Raw genomic sequence first — 26,889 nt, forward strand, 5'->3', positions numbered from 1 at the left:
AACAGAAAAACAAGACAGAAGCTTTGGTAATCCTGGCAGTCAGGGTTTTGGAGGCAGTGGGACTTTTGAAGGCTGTCTGACCAGATGAGCAAAAATCACAAGAGCAAGTCAGGGTTGTGGGTTCTGGGAGTATTGGTATCTGGGTCTCAGCTTGAGGAAGGCCAGGCCCATTCTTTTTTTTTTTTGTCTTGTGTGTGTGTGTGTGTGTGTGTGTGTGTGTGTGTGTGTGAAAATACCGTACAGAGGGGTTACAATTACATGAACAAGGTAATGAGTACATTTCTTATCAAGCATTGTTGCCTCCTCCTTTGTTTCCCCTTCCCATTCCCCCCCCCCTCCAGGCCCATTCTTGGCCTCCTGTCCACCTTCAGTGAGTTCACTGCCACAGGCTCCTGTCACCAGAATTCTCTGCCTCAGCACACACCCAGATCCACAGAGCCGAGAGGACTGGATGGAACCCCCTGAAACTGAAATTAGAAAAACAGTAATAAAATTCTTCCCTAAGCCAGGCACTGGCAGCTCACGACTGTAATCCTAGCTACTCAGGAAGCTGAGATCTGAGATGACAGTGCAAAGCCAGCCTGGGCAGGAATGTCCTTGAGACTTTTATGTCCAGAAAATGAGAAATGGCCATGGGCCTGACCACGGACACACTGCCCACCTCACCGTGGGTGGGCTGTGACCACTGACACGCTTCCTGCACCATTTGTATTTTGAGTCCAACTCGCTTTATAACAATGAATTCTGATTGGTTAGATTTCATTGCAAATTGTTTTCATTCAAATTAATGGAGAATGAAAGTACAAACCTTTATCTTCTGCTTTTAATGTGATATTTTATGTACAGAATTATGTTATAATAAAAATTCTCTGTGCTCTATAAAACAACTGATTTAAAGCTTAGAGAACAATATCTTGGTGTCTTGGCTAACACCAGCTGCTAAAGGGCAGTAAACATTTATATGCATAAGAACACACATCCGAATCACCCTAGCTTACAAAACTACTCTCAGCATAATGTGCCCTGGCTTTGGGAAGGCTGATGGGTGAGGTATAGGCTGTCTCTGGAAGGCGGGTGGTCAGCATTGCATCCTCCTGGTGAGTTTCCGGAGTCACGCCTCACCCTCCTTGGAGCAAGACTTCCATCTAGTTAGAAAAATGCAAACTGAGGGACATTTTACAAAGTAGCAGCAGGGCCATCCAGCAAATCAAGTCCATGAGAAACACTGAGGCACTGTCTGAGAACAGGATCCAGGCCTCACCATTCCTGGGGGTCCTAAGACAGAAAAGGGATGTTAATTATTGGGATGCCAAGATCCGAATACCGTCTCCCGGCTGGTCAGTGGCAGGGTGCCAGTGTGAGTCCTGACTGAGCAGGAGTGGCCCCGGAGAGGCAAAACCAGCTCCAGCACTGTGAGAACGGTTAGACACAGCATTCTGCACGGTATTTCATCATTGAAAGGACACACCCAGACATCGTGCTGAGCTTGTGCTACTTTCCCTGAGATTTCTTAGGAAAAAATCCCTGGAGACTCCACCACAGTGCCTCATCTGGAAGGACAGAGGGTGGACGTGGAGGCCGAGGCAGGGCAGAACCCAACATGACCACAAGCCTGACTCATTCTAGATGGCTCTGCACTTCATGCTGCCTCCAGCCCGGGCCTCAGGGAAATGGGCTGCTCGTGTGATTACAGGACAGTGGGAACACACACACGGCCAAATGCTCCCCTTACACACCTGCCCAAGACATGGAGAAAAAGCCAGCTTTCTAACCCAGCAGAGTGGTTGTGACCAACACCCACACATGCCCAGTGTCCAGAGTCCACTGCAGAGAGGTCGTAGAACCACCCCACCCAGAGCACGTGGCGGGCACCCTCGGTGGCCCGAGGGGCCACATCACAAGTGTGATCATCCGTGTGAATTCAGACAAAAGGAGCTGCAGTATGTCTGTGGGGAAAGGCTCCAAGCACTCTGCTCCACAGAGACCCACAGCAGTCTATTGAAGATTATAAAGGACACAGTTACTGTTCAGACATCTAACATCACATATGGAAAAAGAGAGGGTCCTGAAATATTTATATGAGTAGGATATGAAACCTAATTAATGATGCCTGACTCAGGCACATACAGCTCCCTTCCGCTGCTGAGCTGGACACTGTCCTCAGGTATTTTACAGCGATTCCTGCCCGGACTACAGCAGCGGCCGGGTTCTTTTATGACCCCTGTCTGTCATTTATTATGTGATAGATGTACAAGTATAAATTATAAGGCATGGTAAAAGTACACTTTCTCACTTTACATTGAGATTTGATTTTTGCAGTGTATTAGTTATATGAAAATAATATAAGATTTGTTGGAAATATTTCTCATCTGTTTAAACTATTTGTGTAATTACAAATGAACACAGCATAGAAAGTGAGCATTACTAAATCTTCAATTCCGTTTGGAGTCATCTCAGATTTCTTACCATACACAAACACTAACACAGGCCTCCAACCCTTTCCAGACCACAGCCAGGGCCTGTCTGGAGAAAGATATGGTGACCGGCAGGAGTCCAGCCAGCCCTTGTGCCAGGGAGGAGGCAGGGGACTGGCCACCATGATGCCAGTGCACCTCCCACAAGCATGATGGGAGTTTCCCCTGTGTGCCAGAGGAACAGACCCCATAATGTGAGAGTTAGTGAGGGTAACATGTACAATGAGAAATACCAGTACTCCCCAAGTTAAGCTAAGAAGCTGTGAGAGTCTATCAGCCTGAGACCTGCTGCCACTACACCTATTGTTATTATCATCAATTATTAATGATCATTGCAGGCCAAGCCTGGCAGAGGCAATTCCCCCGGTCAGTGATGAGCGGCTACTGAGTGGTCAGCCCTCATCCTCCGCTCAGCAATAGTGGCCAGCATTGGTGTCTTTCCCCAAGCTTCATGGAGGACAGGATGGAGGCTGTGGGAGGTGGTCAGTATCGGGCCCAGGCTCCAGGGGCCTGGCCAGTCCAGGCTGCTCCTCGCTGCCAGTGTCCAGCAGGGCTATGCCTTCCAAGGTGGGAAATCTGCTGCTCACCCTGTGCCACAGACATCTGACTACGCAATATCACCCAGAGCCCTGCCCGGGCCGCCCCCAGTGGGTGGCCTGGCCACATCACCTCCTTCCCTCACTCTGTCCCTCACTGGGAGCCGGCACTCTCTGATGCTAAGCTGACCAGGATGCACTGTGACATGTTGAGTGGAAGCCCCTTTCTACCACTACTCAAAGGGAATGTTTTAATGAAAAAAAAATCAAACAGCTTCCCCTTCTGACAGCCAACCCCACCTGGAGGGTGGTGAGGGTGTGTGCCACGGGACCACGGGCAGAGCCGCCTTCTGCGGACAGCTGGACAGACCCCGAACCAAGAAGAGGGGGAAATGAGCTCTTCCCTGTGACAGAGAAGGCCTCCTGCAACGGTAACAGACCTCCCCCAGCGCACAGGACGGGAGATGATGGGGAGCCTTGTAGCCTGCCATTTCATAGGGGAAACGCAGGGCGCGACCCCACGGCTCCCGCAGGCCTAGAGCCGGGCTGGGGACGTGGTTCAGAGGCACCCGAGGTGGGCGGCGGAAGGATAGCCAGTCCCACCCCGGCCTCTGCAGGTCTGTGTTCCTTCATGACATTTGCAACCAGCAAGTAGAGGTGAGGAGGGAAGCGTGCAAGGGAGGTACGGGTTTGCACGCACACACAGCCCTCAAGCTCATGGACAGGTTCCCCACGCACCCACAGACCAACCGTGAAGAGGTTCATGTTTCTGGCACAGAGCATGGTAAGTACTGTGGCACAGTACTGCGTGCCACGTACCTGCGTCCTCTCAGGTGTCACAGAAGGTTTAGCATCAGACGGGATGGGGGAGCAAGGCCTCTCCAGCATGGGGGCAGGGCAGGTCCGCCCCATCCACATTTCCACAGGGGCACGCCAGACCCAAAGCCGGCCCAGGACACGGCTGCGAGGCCCAGCCCTGAGGCCATTTGGGGCACCTACGGCCCCACCAAAGATGCACCCATGCCCCTTTCCCCATGAGAATGACGCGGGGGCAGGCCCAGAGCTCAGCACGGAGGCCACCAGGGCACCACCCACTCCACGGGACTTTGATGTTTTGTCGTCATGTATTCTTCATTCTGAGAGGCAGACCAGACTAATTTTACTGCAGTTGAAAATCATGCAAATATAGTTTAGAAAGAGGCATTTAATTCTTTATTGCCCTTGCACACAACACAACAGTACCTCTCGCGCCGCACTGCTAAGTGTTTTAGTGTTATTCTACCATACAGTACATCACAATGTTAATTTTCCACATTACTTTATTCCTTCTCCAGACCATATTTTACAACAGAGAAAACAAACTGCTTGTAATTACACCGCATGCCAGGACAAATTAAGTAAACACGCATTTTTAATGCTTCGGGCTGTTAGGGTACAAAACAAAGGACTTCAGTTAAGGTCAATATTAGAGTTATGCGATTGCCCAGGGATACAAAAGACAAACCCTTGATTGAATGTGGGTAAAATGGAAATAGCTCCAATCCACACTGCAGAACTGGATTCTCAAAAATAATGCACCGCAAAGGAGGCTGGGACGCCTTTCCCATCTTATATTCATTTTCTTGGAGATGAATGCTAATGCCAATAATAAAAAATAATAACGAACTAACAGAAAAATCCATCGTGTCATTAGCAGGGACATAAGTCAAGCGGGAGCAAGTCTGCTTTCTCCCACGCCAGCTCCCATGCTTCCAGCCAACGGGAGCCCGAGGTTAACAGGATCACAAGGAACGATGCTCTTGGGAAGGCATTCCTACCTTTGGCTGCAAGATACAGTTGAGACCTGACCAAATGTTTGAATTGCGGACAGGCAATGCTGGGTGAAGGTACAAAGACAACAGTAACTTCACCCATGAAACAAAAGTTGGCAAGGGTGAGGGTCCAGCAACATGCAGACCAGGTCAGAAGGACGCGTTTCCCCTGTAGGGCCAGCACAAAAGGCGGGAGTTCAACCCAGAGCAGAGGTGCTGGCACGCCAGGAGGCCAAAGCAGCGCAAGCCTGCCTGTGTGCCCTTCCACACTCAGGGCACACTCGTGACAATACATGACCATCCCTGTACTACACGACTGCGGTCCTGTGTGCGCACCACCTTCTCCCTAGCCACACACCTGCTCTGCAGCCTGGGACCAGGTGCACCTGTTCAGTGTGCCATGCTGTGCATCCTGTGACCACATGTGTGTGTTCAGTGTGCTGTGCTCTGCATCCCGTGACTGTGGATTTGATTTCAACCACTATGCAAGAACTTCCTACGTATAATAAGGGAGTCCATCTTCATTAGCTGTTAGTTCTCTATTTGCCAAGATGCCTTCTTGTAATTTATTTGTATATAAATTTTACAACTGTGGGTAGGGACAGGAGGGGAAACTGGGAGGGATTGAGGGAAATGAGGGCATTGCCCAAAAAGAAATGTTCCGATTACGTGGCATATAACTGTAACTCTTCTGCACATCACCTTTATAGTAACAATAAAAGTGTTTAAATAAAATAAACATTTCCCATCCTTTTGTGACTTCACGTCAGGTCTGACTACACTCTGTGGTCACCCAGAACATCCCCAGAAGCGCAGGACGGGGAGGTGCCTCACGGCCTCCGCAGACTCGGAAGAACTGTTCTCTCCAGTCAGCTTACTGCAGTGTTTGTGTTGTCGGTGTCTGTTTTGCATTTTCTGGGTGATCTGGGTGTTTCAAGTGTCCCCAAGCACAGGCCGAAGTGTCACCTGGTGTCCTTGGCCCAGGAGGCCGCGGCAGGCCTCACAGGGAATTGGAGAGTGTTCCGGGGCCTTCGTTCAGACATGCCAGCTAGGGGTTCCGTGTTAATAAAGCAGGCAGATATTAGACAAGGTACCTTTAGACAGAGACACCTATCAGACACAATGCTGATTGGCTGATGAGACCGTGGGACAAGAGGCGCACATAAGAGACCCAGGCCTGCCCTCCGTACCCTCCGATCCGATTGCGTCCTGGAAGGCAGAGGCACCCACGTAAGGACAAGTGACCTCACCACGCATTTCACATAGATGCGTGAAAGCTCAGAAGCAGCAACTAGGGCCCAGAGGCTGCCGGGGGTGTGGGTGATCCTGCAGGGGTGGAGGGGGCAGCCAGGGCCCAGAGGCTGCCGGGAGTGTGGGTGAACCTGCAGAGGTGGAGGGGGCAGCCAGGGCCCAGAGGCTGCCGGGAGTGTGGGTGAACCTGCAGGGGTGGAGGGGGCAGCCAGGGCCCAGAGGCTGCCGGGAGTGGGTGAACCTGCAGGGGTGGAGGGGGCAGCCGGGGCCCAGAGGCTGCCGGGAGTGTGGGTGAACCTGCAGGGGTGGAGGGGGCAGCCAGGGCCCAGAGCACAGCGCCTCTCATGCCCAGCCCCGAGGTCAGTGAGCACAGCACTGTAAAGACCCTACTGTCAGTGTACACACCTGCACGTATACACACACACCACACACACCTCCGCTCACGTCCACACAGGAGACTCTAAGTAAGCTCAGAAGGATCTGTTTTATTTAACTCCATAAATGGCCCAGCCCATCCCATGCGTCTCAGCTAGCTTCTCAACTCCAGGTGTTTTTTCATCCTGCATTTAGCAGGAAAAATTGTTTTTGGAAACGAATATTCAGTTCTGCAGACCCGGCCTCCGTGCCAGGCAGTTGGATCTCAGCCTCCTTGGGACTTGATGCTTACTTGGGTCTTTCATTCCACGGGAAAAATTAAAGACTCTTATCTTCCATAATGAGGACAAAGCGCAACTGCAGGTGCCAAAGCCCTGTGTGCCATGCTTTCCTCTGAACTGTTCAAACATGAGTCCCTCACTTGAACAAAGACCTGGATTTTAATCCCGTTTTTCCACAGAGACAGCTATTTAGAGCAAAGAAAACTTGAACCCAAAAGGGGAGAAGAAAAGAGTCCACTAGCCATCGCTCAAATCTGCAAACACCAATAGAGAGCAAGTCTTCTTCGGAACAGAATCGGGAAGTGTCCGTGCAGAGGTGCCGAGCGCCTGCCAGGCCGCGGGGCCGTTCATCTTACTTAGCTCCAAGTCCCCGGTTCCCAGCACGTCTGCAGCAGGACGCTGGAGCAAGTAGGTGACCCTTCTGGAAAGAACTGTAGCACTGACTGACAACCAATGAGGCTGCTGTGGTCCTGTCAGCCAGGGCCTCGTTGAGTGACCCTGGAAGCCGAGGAGGCCAGCGGGGCCTGAGGTGAGCCAGTTCCACCCGGAGGGCCCGTGGTGCCTCCAGCCGCCCAGCCAGGGGCTCCCTGCCCCCTCCACTGAGGAGCCAAGGGCAAACACCAAATCTAAGGGCACATTCTAGAATCAAAGCCTCACTTCATCCACTACTGAGCATTTAAGACCCTTTCAAAATCAAAGATACAGTTTGGGGCAAATTCTAGTATCTGAATTTATCTGCAGAAAACGCTCATCACAACGCCAACTGAGCACATTTCCAGAATTCTCCTCTGTGCTGTTGATTTTTTGCCATGTGTTGTGTCAAAGGCATGTCACCATCCGTTGAGTTACAGTGAAATATTTTAGCCTAAGAAGGGTAAATTTTCATATTCAGATGTATATGGTTCTAAAGTGGCTGGTGACACACAAATTTTAAAGTGTAATACTTTGTGTCATTGCTAATTTTCATAAATGAAATGTTCTGCTTTAAAAAAAAAAACTCTAGCTGGGCACAGGTGGCTCACGCCTGTCATCTTAGCCACTCAGAGGGCTGAGATCTGAGGATTGTGGTTCAAAGCCATCCCAGACAGGAAAGTCCGTGAGACTTTTTATCTCCAATTAAACACCAGAAAATTGGAAATGGTGCTATGGCTCAAGTGGTAGAGCGCTCTCCTTGAGCTGAAGAGCTGAGGGACAGCGCCCAGGCCCAGAGTTCAGGCCCCATGACCGACAAAAATAAATAAAGTTCTGACAGCTGGGTACAGCAAGCATGAGACCCTGTGTTCCAACTCCAGTGCTTCTAGAAAAGAAAAAAAAACTCAAGATTTACAGAAAGACCCAGTGAGAGCTGAGTGAGTGGACCCCGGGGGTCCAGCCGCCGTTCATCCACACGCAGGAGCACGTGTGTGCTGCGTGGCTGTCACTCCTCATAGCAAGGGATTCCATTTTCCAGATCCAGTTAACATGTCAAAGAGCAGCGATGCGCCCATGGCTCTCCCAGGGCCCCTTTATTGCCCCCCGCCCCACATCTGTCTCTGCGGCCCCCTCTCCCGCCCTGCGAGGCCCCTCACGGAAAGAGGAGCTCCCCTTAGCCTCCCAATGTTTACCTTCAGTAAAAGACACTTCAAAGAGTGCTCTGGGACCCTCCCCTCGCCGGGCAAACACTGCGGCCCCACTGCTGTGATGGATGGGCCTCTCCCAAGTTTAATAAATATGAGCGGCAGCCGGCTGCTCGGGGCAGCTGTCTTCCTAATGGCTGGCGGCTCGCGGGTGGCCTGGCCCCGCACAGCTTGAGCACTAACCAGGCTTCAATGGCCGCCCGGCCCTCCTTTCATTCCCGCCCAAATCACCCTGCACAGAACTTCAGACGGTTCGTTAATGTTTCCGCCTCGGATTCCACAATCTTGACTTAATCTTTCTGTAGAGGACGGTCCCATAAAGATGGCTCCGTCCTGCTTTTAATATCGAGTTGCCCAAATGGGTTTGAGAGCCATCGGTAATTAAGTCTAGAATGTAAATACATTTGAATGTTACCTTGTCAAACACATTAAAGGGAGGAAGGGCTGACGTCGCCAGGGCCCCGGGGAACGGCCGGGCTGCATCCCCGCCTCCCTCCCCTCCCCCCAGCCCCGCCCGCCCACTGTGGTCCCACACAACGGCATCCCTGCATCCGGCCTGCTGCTGGCGGCAGCTCCCCAGCCCTGGGTGCCGACAGGAGCTTGTGGGCGCCCCGTGGGCACTAGTCTCCAGCATCCTTGTATCATCTGCCCCTCTTACAGGTGAAGAAACTGAGGCCCGGAGACGTTGAGAACTGTCGCTGGCCCTCTGGCCTGCGTCAAAGCACCTGCATGCGAGCCTCTGCACACACCAAGGTAGAACGTCAGGCACTGCCGAGCCCGGAGAGTCACGCTCCTCCAGAGAGGGCAGGGATGTGGCGGAGCTGAGGAACAGCCGCGCTGTGCACTGCTACCACACCCAGAAGTGTTGGTGTCTGTCGCGGCTTCCCGGGGACACGTGGCACAGGGCTGCGCGTGGGGAAGGACACCTCCCTCCTCACACCGGCCCCCTCCAGCGTGCGCAGTGCTTCTGCTCTGAGCAGAGCCCACTGCTCCAGCTGGTCCTGTGGGGTGCGGGGCCACAGCCGACCCTGAACCCACGAGGACATCCTCACCGACCGACAGCAGAAAACAGACTCCAGAGCTGCCTGTCAACGCTGGGATTTGTCCCAGGAGAGAAGCTGCTGCTTCAAACATGGGGGCTGTGGGCATCCCACACTGGCACACCCGATGCCCACGCCCAGCCCCCCTCGCTCTCGCCCAGAGGTGGACTTGGACCCCTGGAGCTCTCCAGTCCTTCCAGTGTCTTCAGTGTGAGATGTAGGTTACAAGGTAGAATTGCTTGGTGTTTTCTGGACACCAATGGCCCTTTGAAAGGGTCATCCAAGACCTTCAGTTCTTTGGTCCCATGACCTCACCTTTTAAGACAGCCTCAGACACAGACGCAGCCTCAGCTGTAGCGCACGGAGGAGCCCAGCCCAGTGGCCACCCTGACTGGGAAGGGCCCGCACCCTCAGGGCCCCTGGGAGGGAGGCTGCAGACTCCATGCCTCTCTGCTTCCCCTAGTGACTCATGGCGCTTCCCTGACCCTGAGAGGCTCCACCTCGGCTACCCTGGGAGCAGCAGCCTGAGGGATGGTGGAGCACAGCCGCACCCAGGGCTCGGGGATGGACGAACTACAGAGTGTGAGGGAGGGGCAAACACAAAAGGCAGAGGCCGCGATCGTGGACCGCTGTGTACATTTCTCGGAGCACTTGCCGGGTGGCCTTGGCAGCAGGACTGACATGGATGGACGGACGGACAGGGACAGCGGCAGTCTCCCTGCGGCCACACAGCCTTGCACCGCTGTCGCCACCTCTACGTGTGTCCACCAGAGACTTGTGATTGCCCAAGCCTCGAGATAAGCAAAGGCAGAGACGCACACCGAATCCCCGGCTTGTGTCCTTCTCTCCTTTTCCTCTGAGCTCTGGCCAGTGCTCTCGCCCACGCTCACTGCCACGCTGACCGGTCACAGCTTATAGTTCTCGGCTCACCACAGCAGATCTCGAGAACTCTGCCACCTGAGAAAATGCCAGCAGACACCCTCGGATGGTGGAGAAATGGCTCAGGATGAAAATGCTCGTTCCAGAGAGGGGGGACAGGACGGAAGGGACCGTGTTATGAGGCGTGAGTACAGCAGTGGCCACGCTTGCTGTGCCGTGGCCCCAGCCTTGGCTTCCACACCAGCACTGGGAGTTCATCGGAAAGGAAACAGGAAAACTGGCACACTTTCAATGCAGGGTGTCCCCAGACATTCTACCAGCCCCGTTTGGGGGTGTGAGGGGGATGCGTGTGGCTGGGGCTGCAGAGTTCCAGCGCTGGGGTGGAGTGGGTGGTGGGCGGCAGCTGGCCCCGGGCTGCACGATGAGGGTCCCCGCCGGACGTGGGGATTGACCGCGGAGAAGAATCCTGCATGTTCACGACCGAATGCAGCTCCCCAGTGACAGCGACATGCATGCTCACGGCATCACGGCGTGTGATGAAAATCCCTGTAGGGACCACTCACCTGTACGTTCCTGTGTGTACAAGTGTTTTCATTTCTCTTAGGGGTCTACCTGAGGGCAGACTTGCAGGGTCATAGGGTCCTGTGCTCACATTTTGAGAAACATGCTGTCTTGAATACCTGCTGACCTCCAGGACTTGGAAGCAAAAGGTAGTTTCTCTTTCCTCTCCAAGTACATGCTCTCTCTCTCTCTCTGTCTCTCTGTCTCTCTCTCTGTCTCTCTCTCATACACACACACACACACACACACACACACACACACACCACCCCTCTCTCATTATCTAGGAGAGCAGAGAAACCACCTGCAACTTTATCTAGTTTGCACATTAAAAAGCTACAGCCACACAAATTGCGCTCCGCAGAGAGCCTCCGAATGGAAGAGAGCACAAGTCTCAATTAACCCGAGGTGACATGGAAGCAGCCACAATGGTGGGACAATGGGTGTTGTTTTACGTCTTAATCCAGGAGGGTCTGGAGAAAGGGCCTGGGTTTGAAATGACCTAAGAGCACTTGCCCCGGAGCTAACCAGAGCTCTCAAGGACTTGAGGGCTTTTTATCTCCAGCTTTGTTCCTTCCTTTTGTGCATAATCTGTTGCTAACAAGGTACCTGCTTCGGCTAATTCTTTTCCCTTGAAACAAGCAAAGGAGGGATTCCGGTTTTACAATTCTTGTTTGCAGGCCAAGAAGAAAAATTATTTTTCAACAAGGAAAGGAAGAAAGGAGAGCGGCCGGCCCGCCTCCCACTACACTTGGAGAACTCGGGCTTACGCTGAGAACTCTGCACTTGTAAGTGTGTCCTTTCACTGCGGCTTTGCCAGGGGCTCCACTCGTCAGAACGGGGCCAGCCTGGCCTTCTTCCCCGAGCCCTGCAGGTGGTGGCCGGCCGGCCTGGACCCAGAGCTCACATAGGTGAGGCTCTGCCCGGTGGCCAAAAGCCGGGTATTTCAGCCAAGCCGGGCAGGTGACTGGCTGGACTGCCGAGGAGGGAGCCGTGGCCCCGTGTACAGCATGGCTGCCCCGGCCAACACTGCCCCGGCGGGGAACCAGGGCTGCTTCTCCCGACCCACGGGGTGCTCTGAAAACCAGGGCACTCCTGGAGGGACAGTCCCCACAGGAGCCTCCCGGTCCAACAGGATACGGTGTTCAGCCGCGGTGCAAAAGAATGGCGGAAACAGCCTGCTCTGAAGTTCTCTGCGTCTCAGATCACAGTGTGTCCCAAGGGTAGCACAGTGCAGCCTGCGTAGCCCCCCACTTCCTCCCAGCCCCCCACCTGGATGTCTCCACTTCCTCCCCAGCCCCCCACTTCCTCCCCAGCCCCCCACTCGGATGTCTCCACTTCCTCCCCAGCCCCCCACTTCCTCCCCAGCCCCCCACTTCCTCCCCAGCCCCCCCACTCGGATGTCTCCACTTCCCCCCCAGCCCCCCACTTCCTCCCCCAGCCCCTGTCATGTGACAGCCCAGAGGGGAGGCAGGCACCAGCCCCACAGGAATGGGGAGCTGGCAGTGGCTGGTTCTTGGGTTCTTCACCAGCCCCGAAACGGCCGGACTGACCACAGAAAATCTCATGTATATGTATTTGTACACCATTCTTTGTAGAAAAAAGGTTTTCAAGAAAACTAGCAAAGAAGTACACCACAAGTCAGTATTTTAAAAATACTACACAAGGGATAAACAAAGGAAAATGGCGTCAACTGGAAGAAATGCAGTGAGTGACAGGAAGCAGGGAGGGTCAGGTTCTCACCCCAAAGCCTGTCAGGGGAGGGGGAGGGGAGGAGGGGGAGGGGAGCAGGAAGAGGAGGAGGGCGCGGCTGGAGCTGGCTGGAGCTGTGTGCTGAGACCCCGCACCCAGGCGTGCAGAAGTAGACAACAAGTAGAGAGGCTCGTCTCCTCCTCGGGAGCCGCAAGACGGGAAAGCGCCACCTGTGCCCAGCAGGCTCCGCGTGGGTGACCGCACAGGGCAGGCGGCAGACCCTCGCTGGCCAGCCAGGATGCGGGCACCACAGAGACGATCGCACTGTGCCCAACAGACGGGGAGAGGCAGCGGGGACGGCAAAGCTGGGCAAGACTTGCTTTTCATACAACTGAGGAGGTTTAGCATCAGGTTCCACAGGAAGCTCGCTTCCAGACAGCGAGGCGGCCGCTGGCCGGCCACCACACCTGGCCACACCAGCTGTCCGGAGGTGAGTGGTCTTCAGAGACCCTCTCTCCTCCTGAGACACGCCTGCCTGCGCTCAGTGACCGTGACTCCAGTCCCTGCGTCTCCTGGCCCTGTCCCCCCGCAGAGCCTGCCTCCCCTCCCCTCCCCTCTTCTCCCCTCCTCTTCCCTCCCCCCTCTCATCTCCCCCCTCTCCTCTCATCCCCTCTCCTCTCTTCTCCCCCCTCTCCTCTCCTCCCCTCTCCTCTCTTCTCCCCCCCTCTCCTCTCCCCTCCTTTCCCTCTCCTCTCCTCTCCACACCTTGAACCTCTCGGGGGGGCCCCCACTGGCAGTGCTGCCCTGCAGCATGTGGTCAGGTGCTCTGGGAGTTTAGTCTGCCAAGGTGGCCCTGTGGTGGAGCAGCACAAGCTCGGTCTCTGGGTGACATCAGGTGCCCACAGGTGGTTTGCTGCAGCCCACGGGGTCCTCTCTCCCCACAGGCCCCACCACGGACGAGATTGCTACAGGAAACATACACACACACCAGTGCCAGAAATCTCAGCCCTTCCACTTCCAGGAAACTAATTCCATGCCCTGAGAGTCTGCAGGCCCTGGCCTCTCGCGCTGGGGAACGGATCTCCGCAAAGGCAGCGTCCACCCTCGTGCTGGGGAATGGATGTCTGTCTGCAAAGGCAGCGTCCATCCACAGGTTGTTTCATTACAGGCCAACAAAGCACAGAAGCAGTGCTCCAATCACGCAGGAACTGGCCGTGTGAGTCCACCTCGGCGTGGGAGGTGACCCCATAGTCAGGTGGACTTACACACAGATGCTCATGTAAGGCGGAAGAAAGCACAGCAATGCCTCCTGGACAGCAATAATCATCAGGACTAAAAATCTCACAAATACTTCGCAGACATGTTCAGATAGACATGTAAACACAGATGCAGAACATACTCCACAGCACGCACGGTGCCAGAGCAAAGTCCCTTCTACCACGGAGGCCCGGCACACCAGACACAGGGTTTGTCCACTGTGTTGTCTGCATCCACGCTCCTGAGGCTGGCACGCCGTCAAGCGTCAGAGATGGCATCCTGCTGTCTTCGTTTATGACAGATGACAGACACAGCACCGGGAGGTCAGCGCATCAGCTCTGCTCACTCATGTCAGGAACAGGCCTAGGCCTACCGAAGGGCTCAACTGTTACAGGCAGAATATTCTGGAGCGGCAACCTCTAGCCGGAACCAGGAATGCGTCTCAAAAGGACCAGAGGAGGACTAGCAGGCGATGTCTGTTCATGTTAGAGCATACTGGCACACCCTGCGATCCTCACTCCACGGCGGGTGGTGGTGAGAAGATTGCAGCCTGGGGCCTGACAAAAGGAAGACCAGACCTGAACATTTTTTTTGGGGGGGGGGTCCAGTCATGGGGCCTGAACTCTGGGCCTGGGCGCTGTCCCTCAGCTCTTCAGCTCAAGGCTAGCGCTCTACCACTGAACCACCTTCCCAGCCCCCAGACCTGAACATTTTTAATAAAATAAAGCTGAAAGGGTTGCAGGTGTGGCCCAAGTGGTAGAGCATTTGGCTAACAAGTGAAAGAACCTGAGTTCAGCCCCCAGTACTTCTCTCCCTCCAAGAAAAGCAACCTCAGGGAGCGTAAACTTGGTTAGGTAGCTCAGCAGACCTTATGTAGGACACTCAATTTTGAACACCACATAATTCCTACATGTCAGAAACACCACCTTCCACCAGCATCGGTGCCTCACGCCTGCAAGCCCTGCTCCTCCAGAGGCTGACACCAGGGAGACTCTGGTTCACTGACTCCAAAACAACCAGCAAACAGACGGGCTGGAGGGGTGGCTCAAGTGGTAGAGCACCAGCACCAGCCAAGTGAGTGGGAGACCATCACCTGGCCAAAAAAGCAAAAACTGCTCTGGATCTCCTCATCCATTGAAGAATGTAGCACATTTTTAACTTGTAGACGATTCAAAAACAGCTTTATTTTGACATCTCTCTTCTAAAAAGTTATATAACATATAGTCTGCTTGTAAGAAATATTTCTCTTGGGGCTGGGAAGATGGCTCAGTGGTACAGCGCATGCCTTGCATGCATGAGGCCCTGGGTTCGATTCCTCAGCACCACACAAGCAGGAAAAAAAAAAGCCGGAAGTGGTGCTGTGGCTCAAGTGGTAGAGCGCTAGCCTCGAGCTGAAGAGCTGAGGGACAGCGCCCAGGCCCAGAGTTCAGGCCCCACGACCGGACCCCCCCCAAAAAAAGAAATATTTCTCTTTCATATTTGCATGAGACAATGCAATGTATAAATGGTTTTTAAGTTGAAAGCCGCCACTGCCTGCCAGCTGCTGGGTGTGAGGGTTGGCGTGCAGCTCCCATGGGGTGTGTGTGTGGACCCCGCCCCTTGCCTTGCTGGCTGGGCTCAGGGTGCAGCATGGGAGGAGCAGCTCCGCCGGAGGCCGTGGGCCAGGCCGCTGTGGCCCAGCTGCAGCCCGCCTGCCACGTGGCCCGGCCTGCCCTACCACACCCTTCAGCCCTGGTGCTCTGCCTCCCCAGGGCCCAGGATGAGGGAGACAGGAGGAAACTTCTGGAACTGTAATCTCTCTGTGAATTTGCTTCTCTCAATGATGGATGGAAAGTGAGTTATCGGACGCAAGCTCTCGTCCGCAGGGGGCCTGAGGCTGAGGCCGCTGGCTGGGGGCGGCTGAGGTCAGGCTCTGCGAGCTCCCCCTGCCAGACAGGTGGCATGGGTGACCAGACGCTGTGTTCAAGGACCTGGGGCGGGGACACCGGCCTGTGGATGTGCGGAGCCCTCCCCCACGGGGACCATGGAGCCCCCGTCCTTCCCACACCCTTGGCTCCTGGATGTCGGGAGGCAGTGTTCCCTCTCAGCATGGGCCGGCCTGCCTTCCTCCACTGTGCAGCAGGGGACCTGTCACCCAGCCTGGCTACAGCCCCAGGACCGGAGCCCTGTCCCCCCCTCCCCACCCACCCTCATCACCGAGTCCCTCGGCTGGCCAGACCCCCTGGCTCTGCTGCCCCCCACCGGCCAGCTCCCGGGCAGGCCAAGCGAGGACAGCTACACTGTGGCACTGTGGCTTGGCCAATCCCACCAGGCTGACCTTGCCCCGCAGCAGCTCCTCCAACTTAGCCCTCCTGCCCATCCAAGCATTCCAGCGGGAATCAGCACCAAGCTTCCAAGGAGGCCGGTGAGGGACGGTGCTGTCCAGAACACTGCGACACTGTTGTAGCACTGAGTGGAAATACTAAAATCAAAGTCAACGTGTGTAGAGGACTTAGACTGAAATTTGATTTGTGGAGCCAAGTTCAGCCACTGTGGGTGTGTTCAAAGAACCAGGAGCATGCATTGAGTGTGAGTGTGTGTGTGTGTGAGTGTGTGTGTGTGAGTGTGTGTGCACATCTAACTATAGCTGAGCTCCTGCGGATGAGCAAGCTCCACCCCATCTGTGAGGGGGCATGGGTACTGCATTCATGACTTGAGTGTTGTTGTGCTGGTCTGAGGTGTGAGGTTGTGTGTGTGTGTGTGTGTGTGTGTGTGTGTGTGTGTGTGTGTGTCCCATCTCTTCCTGTGCTGAGGCCCTCCTCTCCTGGGACATTCTTGGTGACCAGTTACAGGAATGGCAGTGTGTCTTCAAAGCAGGCTTTTCTAAACAAGTGAAGCACGCACAGCAGGTGCAGGCCGGCAGGCTGGCACGGCCCTGGAGCTGCAGCCGGCACTCTCCCTCCATCTGAGAGGACATCACGACAGGTCTGGCTGACCCTGGTGCTCCGGCACAGTCCGCCAACATCCGCGCCTCGCCTGGGCGGGGGCCGGGGACAGGACGGAGCTGCTGGCGGTGCTGACGGCCACCGCGTACGGCCCCCCGGCTCCCGGGGAGCTTTTCTCTGAAAAAATGTGGGCAATTATCAAAAATAATTCTCTGGGGCTGTTTGCAGTTCTGCTCTACCGTGGCAGCCATCCACAAGTGCTGGCTCACAGAAAGGCCGTGGGTGGGGTGTGAACGGGCAAAGCGACACCACGCAGAGCGTATGCACCCCATCCCCTGCCAACCCCTCCCAGCCCAGCATCTCGCAGAGCCCGCGGTGCCCCGCAGCTCACCAGGACCTGGCCCAGCTGCAGGGCCCAGGTGACGCATGCCTGCTCACTGGCTGCCCAGAGGGTATTCTCACTTCTCCAGGAGTAAAATTACTGTGACGTGCACGCCGTGACTACTGCTGGAAGCTGAACTAAAAGCCACCGGCTGTGTCCCTCAAGTCCTGCGCTGCTGCGGGGACCTGGAGTGCCCGTGCAAGTCACCAGCGCAGGGAAAGGGAGCAGCAAAGGCAAGCCACCCAGGGAACGTCTCTGCCCTGGTTGTTTTGTTTACACACTCACCTGCACACTTACTACATTTGCACGCTGCTTGCCGTCGGACCCAGGACGCACGTACTCTCACAAGGTGCTTTTGCTCAGTTTGCCGGGCACACCTGGCAGTGTGCCTTAGGAGCAACTGGCTGCCTCCCCAGAGGCAGGGGTGAGGGTGGCGAGCAGACATGTGCGTGGAGGCGGTGTGGAGAGCAGAGGCAGGGCTGGGCATGGACATGGGAGCAGCTGGACGGAGGCCAAGGCAGATGGGAGGCTCGGAGGGCGCTGCCGTGGGGACAGCATGGCTTCTGATTGTGAGAGGAAACAGCATCCTCACACTCAGCCTGTGCGGAGGAGGCTGGCCTCCCCCACCAGGGTCTCCATCAGACCGGGCGGCACCTGCCACAGAGGCTGCAGGCAATGCAGAGCACTCGTGTGCACGCATGTGCAGGGTGTATATAGAGTGTGTAGAAGGTTGTGTGTGTGAATAGGAGACTGTGTGCATGTGTGAATGTGAAGTGCGCATGAGTGCATGCATGTAGTGTACTTATATACCTCGTTCGAGTGTGAAGGAGCATGGTGGGTATGTATAACTGTGTATGTAACTGTGAGTGTGAGTGTGTGCCATGTACGTGGGCATGTATGGATGCGCTGTAGGTATATGCTGTGTCTGCTTGTGATGTGCACATGTTCGGTGAGCAAGCATGGCACAGCCTGTTTTGTAGTGCTTCAGTGCACCGTGTGTGTGCACCATGTATGTGCACCGTGTGTGTGCACCGTGTGTGTGCACCGTGTGTGTGCACATGGTGTGCCCATGTTTGCGGGAGAGGCTGTCCTACAAGAACAGACACTCAGTATCTGTGGACCCTGACGGCCAGTCACCAGCCCACCCAACGTGAAGCACTTCTGAAGCACAGAAAGTACTTGGAAAATGGGAGGGGGGAATGTGAATCTTCTCAGTTTTTAAAGGCTATTTTCCTTTCATAACATTTATAGAAAAAATAGAAACAAAGATAGGATATAACTCCCTCGAAATGACGGCTGACGACGTTGTGGTACCACCTCACTACCCTCCACCGGTGAGCTCTAGTCACAAAATGCTTGTCTCACCCACCCCACTGTGACCAGCAGCAGCAGCACATTTCCCTGCAGCTGTAGCTCAGTTCTGCCACACGGCCAAAACGCAGTCCCGGGGCTGGTAACACGGGACAAAAGGGCCATTCCGACCCCACCCTGCTGTCCATGCGTTGTGCGGTCATTCATTAGTGGAGCCATTGTTCATATACAACACCTCAATTCATTACGTCTTCAAAGGAGACTCCAAAACTCCCAGTGGGGTTTGGATTGAAATTGTGCTAAGCCTGTAGGTTCCCTTCAGCTGAATCCATGCTTTTCTGATATAAAAATCTCCATCTAGAATGTAGGATGCCCGCCCGGCTTCTCAGCGAGGCTTGGTCCTCTCCTGCTGCTCTCTCCTAGGGGTGGGTGTGCGGGGTGTGCACGGGCTGTGGGCACTGGACTCCCCAGGATTGCTAGCACTGGGGAACCATCCTTTTGATGTTTGTGTCTTACCTGCTTAGTCAAATTTTACTCTTCTGTAAGTCAAGTTCTCCCAATTGGGGTGGAACTATTGTAAGCTCGGTCTTACAATTTTCTGAACCTGCAGTGTCATTTCTTCCCTTGATTTCTTACATTGGATTGGATTTCAGTGATAATTTAATAGCAGATTTCAAGCTGATTAGCCAAGCATTTTGTCACTTCAAAAAAATACTGAGATATTCCCCAATTGAAATTCAAAACAGAGAAGTTAAAAATATTCATTCATGGACAGAAATAGCCATTCTGACACGCTACTGTGAACGTAAAACTTCTTATGTTAACACGATCACATTTTTCTAGACTACTAATAAGCCGCTGGCCTGAGCTATGCTTCCCTCGCTCTGCAAGTCTCTGTAAGGCCAGGCTTGGAAGGAAGCAGACAGACCCCCATGTTGATTTCAGGACTAGGAGACGCAGGAGACCCCTGCCTGGTCCGCTAGAAAAGGTGAGACTTGCCGCAGAGTTCTCTAGGAACCACCCAGGCCCCCAGCCCCTCGGAGGGCCTCAGGACACCAAAACTGATGCCAAAACAAAGGCAGTCAGGTCTCACGGGGTCTTCTAGGGATGATTTTAGTGACATAACTACTGGTTTCCCTCCAGTAGCTGATCCATGGCCCCTGTGAACACACCTTGCTTCAGACAACTGCTGAGAGTTACACGCTCATCCTGCCACACAAAAGATGGCCCGTGGTATCCTCAATAATGAATTAATGATCTTTCTCTTTCTAGCTACCGAGCGTCATTTGCAGGAAGAAATGTGAAATTTTTAAGTGTCACTCTATTACAATGAGGATATTTGATTAAGACTTAACATTTATGTATCTCCAAAACTTAAGCATTACGAGTGTGCTTGTGTTCGTAAGTTAAATTGATTTGATGTTTTACTGTGTATGATTGTTCCAGTTTCTGCCTCGAGGATTAATTTTGTACAGTGCACCGAGGAGGGTGTACTCTGGAAAAGCCTGTATTGTGTCATTAAAAGTATACCAGGGCTGAGATTCAGAAGGGTTTTCTGCATGATTCAGCGGCGAAGAGTAAAAGCTCCGGAGTCCTGCCTCCATTCAAATCCAACCCCAGCACCACACCCTGGCTTTCTGGTCTTGAACTGGTGCCTGTACTTACAGCCCACTGTGCCCCCCATTACCCCTCAGGGGTGGTGAGGCTGGCCAAGACCTGCGTGCCGGGCAGGGGGAAGCCTTCACCAGCCACGTGTGGAACGTAAGTGCCGCAGTAGGGCATGAACTAGACGTGTGAACGTAAGTTGCTCCCAAGTTAGGATAACCCATCTTTCCTATGTGCCTGGCCGGCCCTGCACGAGCCCCCGCTCCTGCAATGTCTGACAATACTGGGGTCTTTGCCCAGTTTGATTGTCTTTCTTTCTTAGGGAAAAAATATTCTGTCCTATTTTATAATAATAGTAAAAAACTTACGTATTAGATTTTTGTTCATATAATTTTTAATTTGTATCTATGCTTCTTACTGATAATTTTTGCAAATATAATTTTTTCTAATAAGACTTGTCAGTGTTTTCTAAGTGCAATGAACCATACTTCGTATTTATTTATGGATTGTTGTCTGTGTCGTCATCAGTTCCCAATCACTAATTTCTGCTAACATTACTTCCTCTATTTTCTGTTTTATTTATTAGGCTTGTCTTTTTTCTAGTTTCTTTGTTACATGATGAGTTTATTTTTACCTTTTCCTATTTGAAATTAAACAATTCTGCACTCTGACCTGCCTTTCAGTAGAGTTTTGATTTGGAATGTCCACCCTGATATTATCTCTCAAGAAGGATCAAATTAAGATTTTATTTTCCTTTGGTCTAACATTATGCAGAGAAGAGGAAGATACAGCTCCACCTCATTTATATGAAAACCAGAAGTAAAACCGCAGATGTAGGCTAAAAGGAAGGCAGTCAAGCCAGCATTAGTAAAAGAGCAGGCAGATGGTGCTAGAGAAAATTTCACAACACTTTAGCTCTACAAAAGAAACAAGGAGCCAGGCACCAGTGGCTCACACCTGTGATCCTAGCTACTCAGGAAGCTGAGATCTGAGGATCGTGACTCAAAACCAGCCCAGGCAGGAAAGTCCCCATAAGACTCTTATCTTAATTAATTAAATACTAGAAAATCAGAAGTGGTGCTATGGCTCAATGTGGTAGAGCGATAGTGTTGAGCAAAAGAGATCGGGGACAGCACCCAGGCCCTGAGTTCAAGCCCCCGAACTGACAAAAATATTTTTAAAAAGAAATGAAGAATATTTGGCCCTTGCTTGGGTAGCGTCAAGAGTAGGCAGTGCTCTGCTTTATCCTTGATCCATTCCAGCCCAGCTGCTTGGTTTTGTTTTATTTCAGTAAGATCCACTCGTATACCACACTACCAACTAAACAACTGCCTGAAGTCAGCGGAAGGCCTGCAAAGCTGTCCCCTGGCCCCCAGCAACGCTGTCCCCTGGCCCAGGGCCAAACAGCAAGCCGGGGAAGGAGCCAGCTCCAACCACCACCCCAGGAGTGCAGGGGAATACAACTGCTCAGGAGCAGATTCCGCAAGGCAGCCTGCAAGAATCCACCACGTCTCCAGCAGTGTGTAGAAAACACTCAGCACAGGGGTCCAGTGCAAAGAGTACATACAAGAGAAAGAGAGCTTAGGGCTGGCTACAGCCCTGGCCTAGCCTAGTAGTGTCTACACACCCAGTGACAAGAGTATTTGCACATCACACTGCAGATGAAACAGAACTGTTTCCTACCCCCTCGAAATGCCTAGGACAACTCTATTCCTGCACAGCTGTGCTGTGTGCCTCCAGCCCAGCCCTCCACTCCACTGCCTCTTCCTTCTCTACCCAATCTTCCTCCTTATTTCTACCTTCTCTCTCCCTCTCTTATTTTTACAACCTAAATTTTAAATCATACACAAGTATTTTTTCTTAACCCCTAGTGTACAATGTAAGAATATACTAGTCCCTTTCACATAGAATGCGATTGGAGATGTAAATGAAATCACAAGTTATCTGTTATTTCATGTAAAACCTGGTTTGGTTGATTTTTGGTTTCTGGCTTAGTTTTTTCAGTTACGGGACTTGAACTGAGGCCCTGCATGCTGTCCCTGAGCTCTTTCACTCAAGGCAAGCGCTCTACCACTTGAGCCACAGCACCACTTCCTGTTTTCTGGTGGTGCATTGGAGATAAGAGCCTCACAGACTTTCCTGCACAGGCTGGCTTTGAACCACGATCCTCAGATCTCAGCCTCCTGAGTAGCTGGGATGACAGGCGTGACTCACAGTGCCTGGCTCCTGGTTTGGTTTTGTATTGACGAACTTATCCCTGCTGAGTGATACCCCCAGGTGAGTTGGCAGAGGATACAGAGCACCAGGCCTGCTGCCTCTCCTGGTCCTGACAGGACAGAGTACATGAGGACATCCCCAGCAAACAGCTTGATTTCAGGCAGAAAATCTCAACACAGAACCAAAAGCAATGTGAAAAGGGACCATGGCAACACCAAAGGTCTAGTCCAACCTAAAGAGCCAACACTTGAATGAAATCCTAAACGTTTAATTCAAAAGAATGATGATGAGACTAATTAACTAAAGTAGATGGAATATCCAGAAGCATGGCTCTGTGGCAAAGCACCTACCCAAGAACCACCAAAATAAGTAAACTCAAGAGGATGTGTTAGCCAGGCAATGGTATTTTTAGCTACTCAACTGAAAATTGGAGGTTTATGATTTAAAGCTAGAACAGGCAGAAAATTCTGTAAGATGCTATTTCCAATAAATCAGTGAAAGATACCAAACTGGAAACACGGCTCACACCAGCCATGAGCACAAATGCTGAACCAGAGGCAGAGAACCTGAGTTTAAGCTCCAAAAGTGGCATGCACGGGCGCGTGCGCACACACAGACACAGACACAGACACACAGACACACACACACATACAGGAGATACATACACACATCATATAAATTACAAGTAAATGGCTAAACAAATTCAGAGAATACAGTTAAGCAGGTAAATGATATAAAGAAAGCAATGCAAACTATCCAAGGACCATTCAATAAAGACACAGATACTCTAAAAAATAACATTGACATTCTGGAAGCGAAAATTTGAAAAGCCAAATGGAAACTCAGCTGAATCTCCTTTCAGTAGATTAGAGTGAAGGGAACACAGATAAAGCAGAGCTAAAAGAAAAATCTGATGAAAATAAAGAAGCCAATGAGTTACAAGACAGGGGAAGACACTTTTAAAAGACCAAACCTGTGAATCATGGGGATAGAAGCAAAGAGATGCTAGCTAAAGGCATAAGAAAAGCATTCTGTAAAGTGCAAAAAGCCTCCAAAACCTTGCAAAAGAGGTCATGCAGATGTAGGAGGCCTTTAGAACTGACCACAGACATGCCCAGAATGCATCCTCCCCACATCACAGGAGAGCTCCAACACGCAGGACAGAGGAGGAAAGAATGGTGAAAGCTGTAAGAGAGAAGCTTCAAGCAATTTACAGCAACCAATCCGAATAGCTGCAGATTGTCCAACAGAAATGTTAAAGGCAGGAAGGCATGGACCACTTTATTTTTAGGCTCTGAAAGAAAATAGCTGCCATCCTAGATTACTCTAACCAACAAAGCTATCATTTACAACTGAAGAAGAAATAAAGGCTTCCCTGATCATGAACAGACCATGGAAGGAGACCCTCAGAGGAGCTCCGTGCTCAGAAAGGAAGGTGAGCGTGACGGCGGGAACATGGGGGACAAATCGCACCAGATGAGCAGACGAGCAAGTGGGACGCAGAGAAGAATCAAACAGGACCAACTCAACAGCTGCTACAATCACCACGTAGCTTTCCAAAGCCACAGCAGTCTCACATCAATCAAAACTGCAGGTGAGCACACTAAATTAAAAGGTAAATTTTGTTGCCCACAAGAAATACACCTCACTGACTAAAACCAAGACAAGCTTAAAGTGAAAGGGTTAAAAATCACTTTTCCCCAGGCGCCAGTGGCTGACGCCTGTAATCCACGCTCCTCAGAAGGCTGAGATCTGAGGATCGCAGTTTGAAGCCAGACCAGGAAGGAAAGTCTGTGAGACTCTTATCTCAATTACCTGCCAAAAAAGCCAGAAGTGGAATTGTGACTCAAGTGGTAGAGTGCTTGCCATTAGCACAAAAGCTCAGGGACAGTGCCCAGGCCCTGAGTTCAAGCCCCAGGACTAGCACAGTGACATGTGTACACATACATGTACACACCCCTCCCCCCCCCACACACATAGATTTTCCAAGCAAATGCAAGCTAACACATTGTTTCTTCTGTAACTAATTCCTACAGCCCAATGTCAGAATCCAAGAGTCCCCAGAGAGTCAGAAGCAGAGGTTCAAGGTCCACTTCTGCTGGCGGTAGAAGTAGTGCTTGTGCACGTCCTGTCGGGTTTAATTTTACACATTTAATCTCCATGATGGCAGATGGCGTCAGCTCCATCATGAGAGTCTCTATCATCTGTCCCCACGGGCAGATAAAGCCACGAGGCACCAAGACCCTGTCCTCAGCCACTGAGGGAGAGGAGGGGTCTCCCTGGCACCCAGCTGGGCAGCCAAACTCAGTCCAGGCCTGGCAGCTGCACAGACATCCAGCCCAGCTTTCCTGCATATGAGTCCTTCCCCCGCTAGCTCTAACCCCAGGGCTCTCCTCCCCCACCCCTCTGTCTAGCAGCCGTCCTCCCCTCTCCCCTCTGTCCAGTGGCCGTCCTCACCTCACCTCCCCCCTCTGTCCAGTGACCGTCCTCCCTTCCCCTCCCCCACCTCTGTCCAGCGGCCGTCCTCACCTCCCCCTCCCCCCTCTGTCCAGTGACCGTCCTCCCTTCCCCTCCCCCACCTCTGTCCAGCGGCCGTCCTCACCTCCCCCTCCCCTCTGTCCAGCAGCCGTCCTCCCCTCCCCTCCCCTCTGGGATGCATCTGTACAAATCCTGGCAGTGAGAAAATACCTGAGCCCCTTCCTGGTGGAGTCCCGACCGCCCCGTCACCCAGAGGAAGCCCCTGCTGCCCGGGAGTTGTCTGCAGAACTTGCTGGGATGCTGGGACGGCGACCTCCACACGCCCTTCCTTGTGACTGGAGGAAGCCCAGGGTGGCCAGCGGGCAAATCCCCGGCGTGCCCGCCCCGCACTCGCTGCCGGCTCACCGAGTCCAGCTGTGCTGTGCTTGTGAGTGGGTTCTCTGTGCTGGGGCCTCGCTAGCCCCCAGGAGCTCCCCGCCCCACTGGGGCTGCACGCAGGGGGAGCCGGGCGTGAGCGGCTTTTCCTGGACTTCTGTGTGAGCAGAGCCTCACAAACAAGTTCAGCCAAGGGGAGGGAACATTAAAAATGTGAGGAATTAAAGCTGGAAACCAATGACTGTAATCCGTTACTCGGGGGACTGAGACCTGAGAACTGAGGTTCAAAGCCAGCCCGGGCAGAACATCCATAAGACTCTTGTCTCTAACCAGCAAAAATCCAGAAGAGGGTCTGAGGCTCAACTAGTAGAGCATCAGCCTTGAGTGAAAAAGTCACACCAGAGTGTGAACCCCTGAGTTCAAACTCCAGGACAGACACAAAAAGGACAAAGACAGGAATTAACACGGGACCTCAGCCCGTGACAGCCAGGATGACCAGAGACGTTCGGAAAGAAGTCCTTGTTCAGAGGATGGGAGACGGGCTGACGGGCAGGGCCCCTCTGAGGGGTGCTGGGCGAGACGCTGCGACACGAGAGCCACTGGAGCTGGAAACTGGACGGTCACTGGCCCAGAGGTGCAGTGCACCACACGGCCAGTGATAAGCCAGGAGCAGGAAGCACTGGGGGGGGCCCGGGCTGCTGGCTGAGCCCCGGCCACCGACGGTGGCTGACAACGCCCCCTAGAACAGTGATCCAGGAGGAAGGGGCATCCCTGGGACAGTGCAGAGCCCTCGGGCCTGCAGGGCAAAGAGGAAGCCGACTCAGCACCACAGAAAGCACGGGTAAGATGAAAGCGTGGCTGCTGCCAAGCCTCCTGGGTTTCCTCAGCGCAAGGCTCAAGTGAAAGCCAGGGCCGTCAAGAGAGAGAAACCAAGAAAGACCGCCAGGGCTGTGCGGCCTGCCCACCCAGAGCCCCCAGGAGCCCACACGCTCCAAGTACCCACACAGCCAGGCTGTCCCAGGATGCCCAGCTCGGAGCTGCCAGCATGAACATGGGGAGGAATCGTGTGCTGCCGGACACGCACCCTGCCCCAGCCCGACCTCCAATGCTCCTCCTTCCCATGTGTGAGGGCCCAGCCCTGCCCCTCAGACCCCACACACCTGCACGGCCTGGAGACCCACCCACACCGAAAGGATGCCAACAGCCCCCCACCCCAGCGTCACCTTCCAAAACCAGCCTGACCACACCCCGACCTCCCGCCAGGAGTCACATCCAGGGAAGTCCCAGGAAAGGCCATCCGTCCCTGTGCGGGTCAGCAGGCCCTGCCCTTTCCTCCCCCCCCACCCCCGCCCAGTCCTTTACCTCAAGGAGCTACAGGCACGATGGCCACACCCCAGGTTTCAACAAGGCCCCAAGCGACAGAAAGCGGCAGAGAAGGTCAGTTTTCCTGTCCATCCTGGCTTGGCCGTCTCAGGAGAACATTCAGTTAGCGGAACTTGCCGCTGGGACAATCGGAGATTCAGTGAGCACTTATCATGGGCCATCCTGCGGGAGACGGGACAGGGGGATGGGGGGTAGCCTGCAGGGACACTGGCACAGGGCCCACGTACACAGGCAGGAACCCCAAACAATGCCTCCCACAGTGCCCGGGGGGGGGGAAGCCAGGGCACCGTGTTCGTGCCAGAGACTGGCGGGAGCTTCTTCATTGACACACAGCAGTTGCCTGTGAGCCGTTTCGTGACATGTGCGCAATACGACGTGACAGCGTGGGGGTGGCGGGCAGCTCCGCCCCCGCCATCATCCCTGCTGCTGGCAGCTGAAGCCTCC

This window comes from Dipodomys ordii, unplaced genomic scaffold (assembly GCF_000151885.1).
Source record: "Dipodomys ordii isolate 6190 unplaced genomic scaffold, Dord_2.0 Scaffold91, whole genome shotgun sequence".
Taxonomy (NCBI): domain Eukaryota; kingdom Metazoa; phylum Chordata; class Mammalia; order Rodentia; family Heteromyidae; genus Dipodomys; species Dipodomys ordii.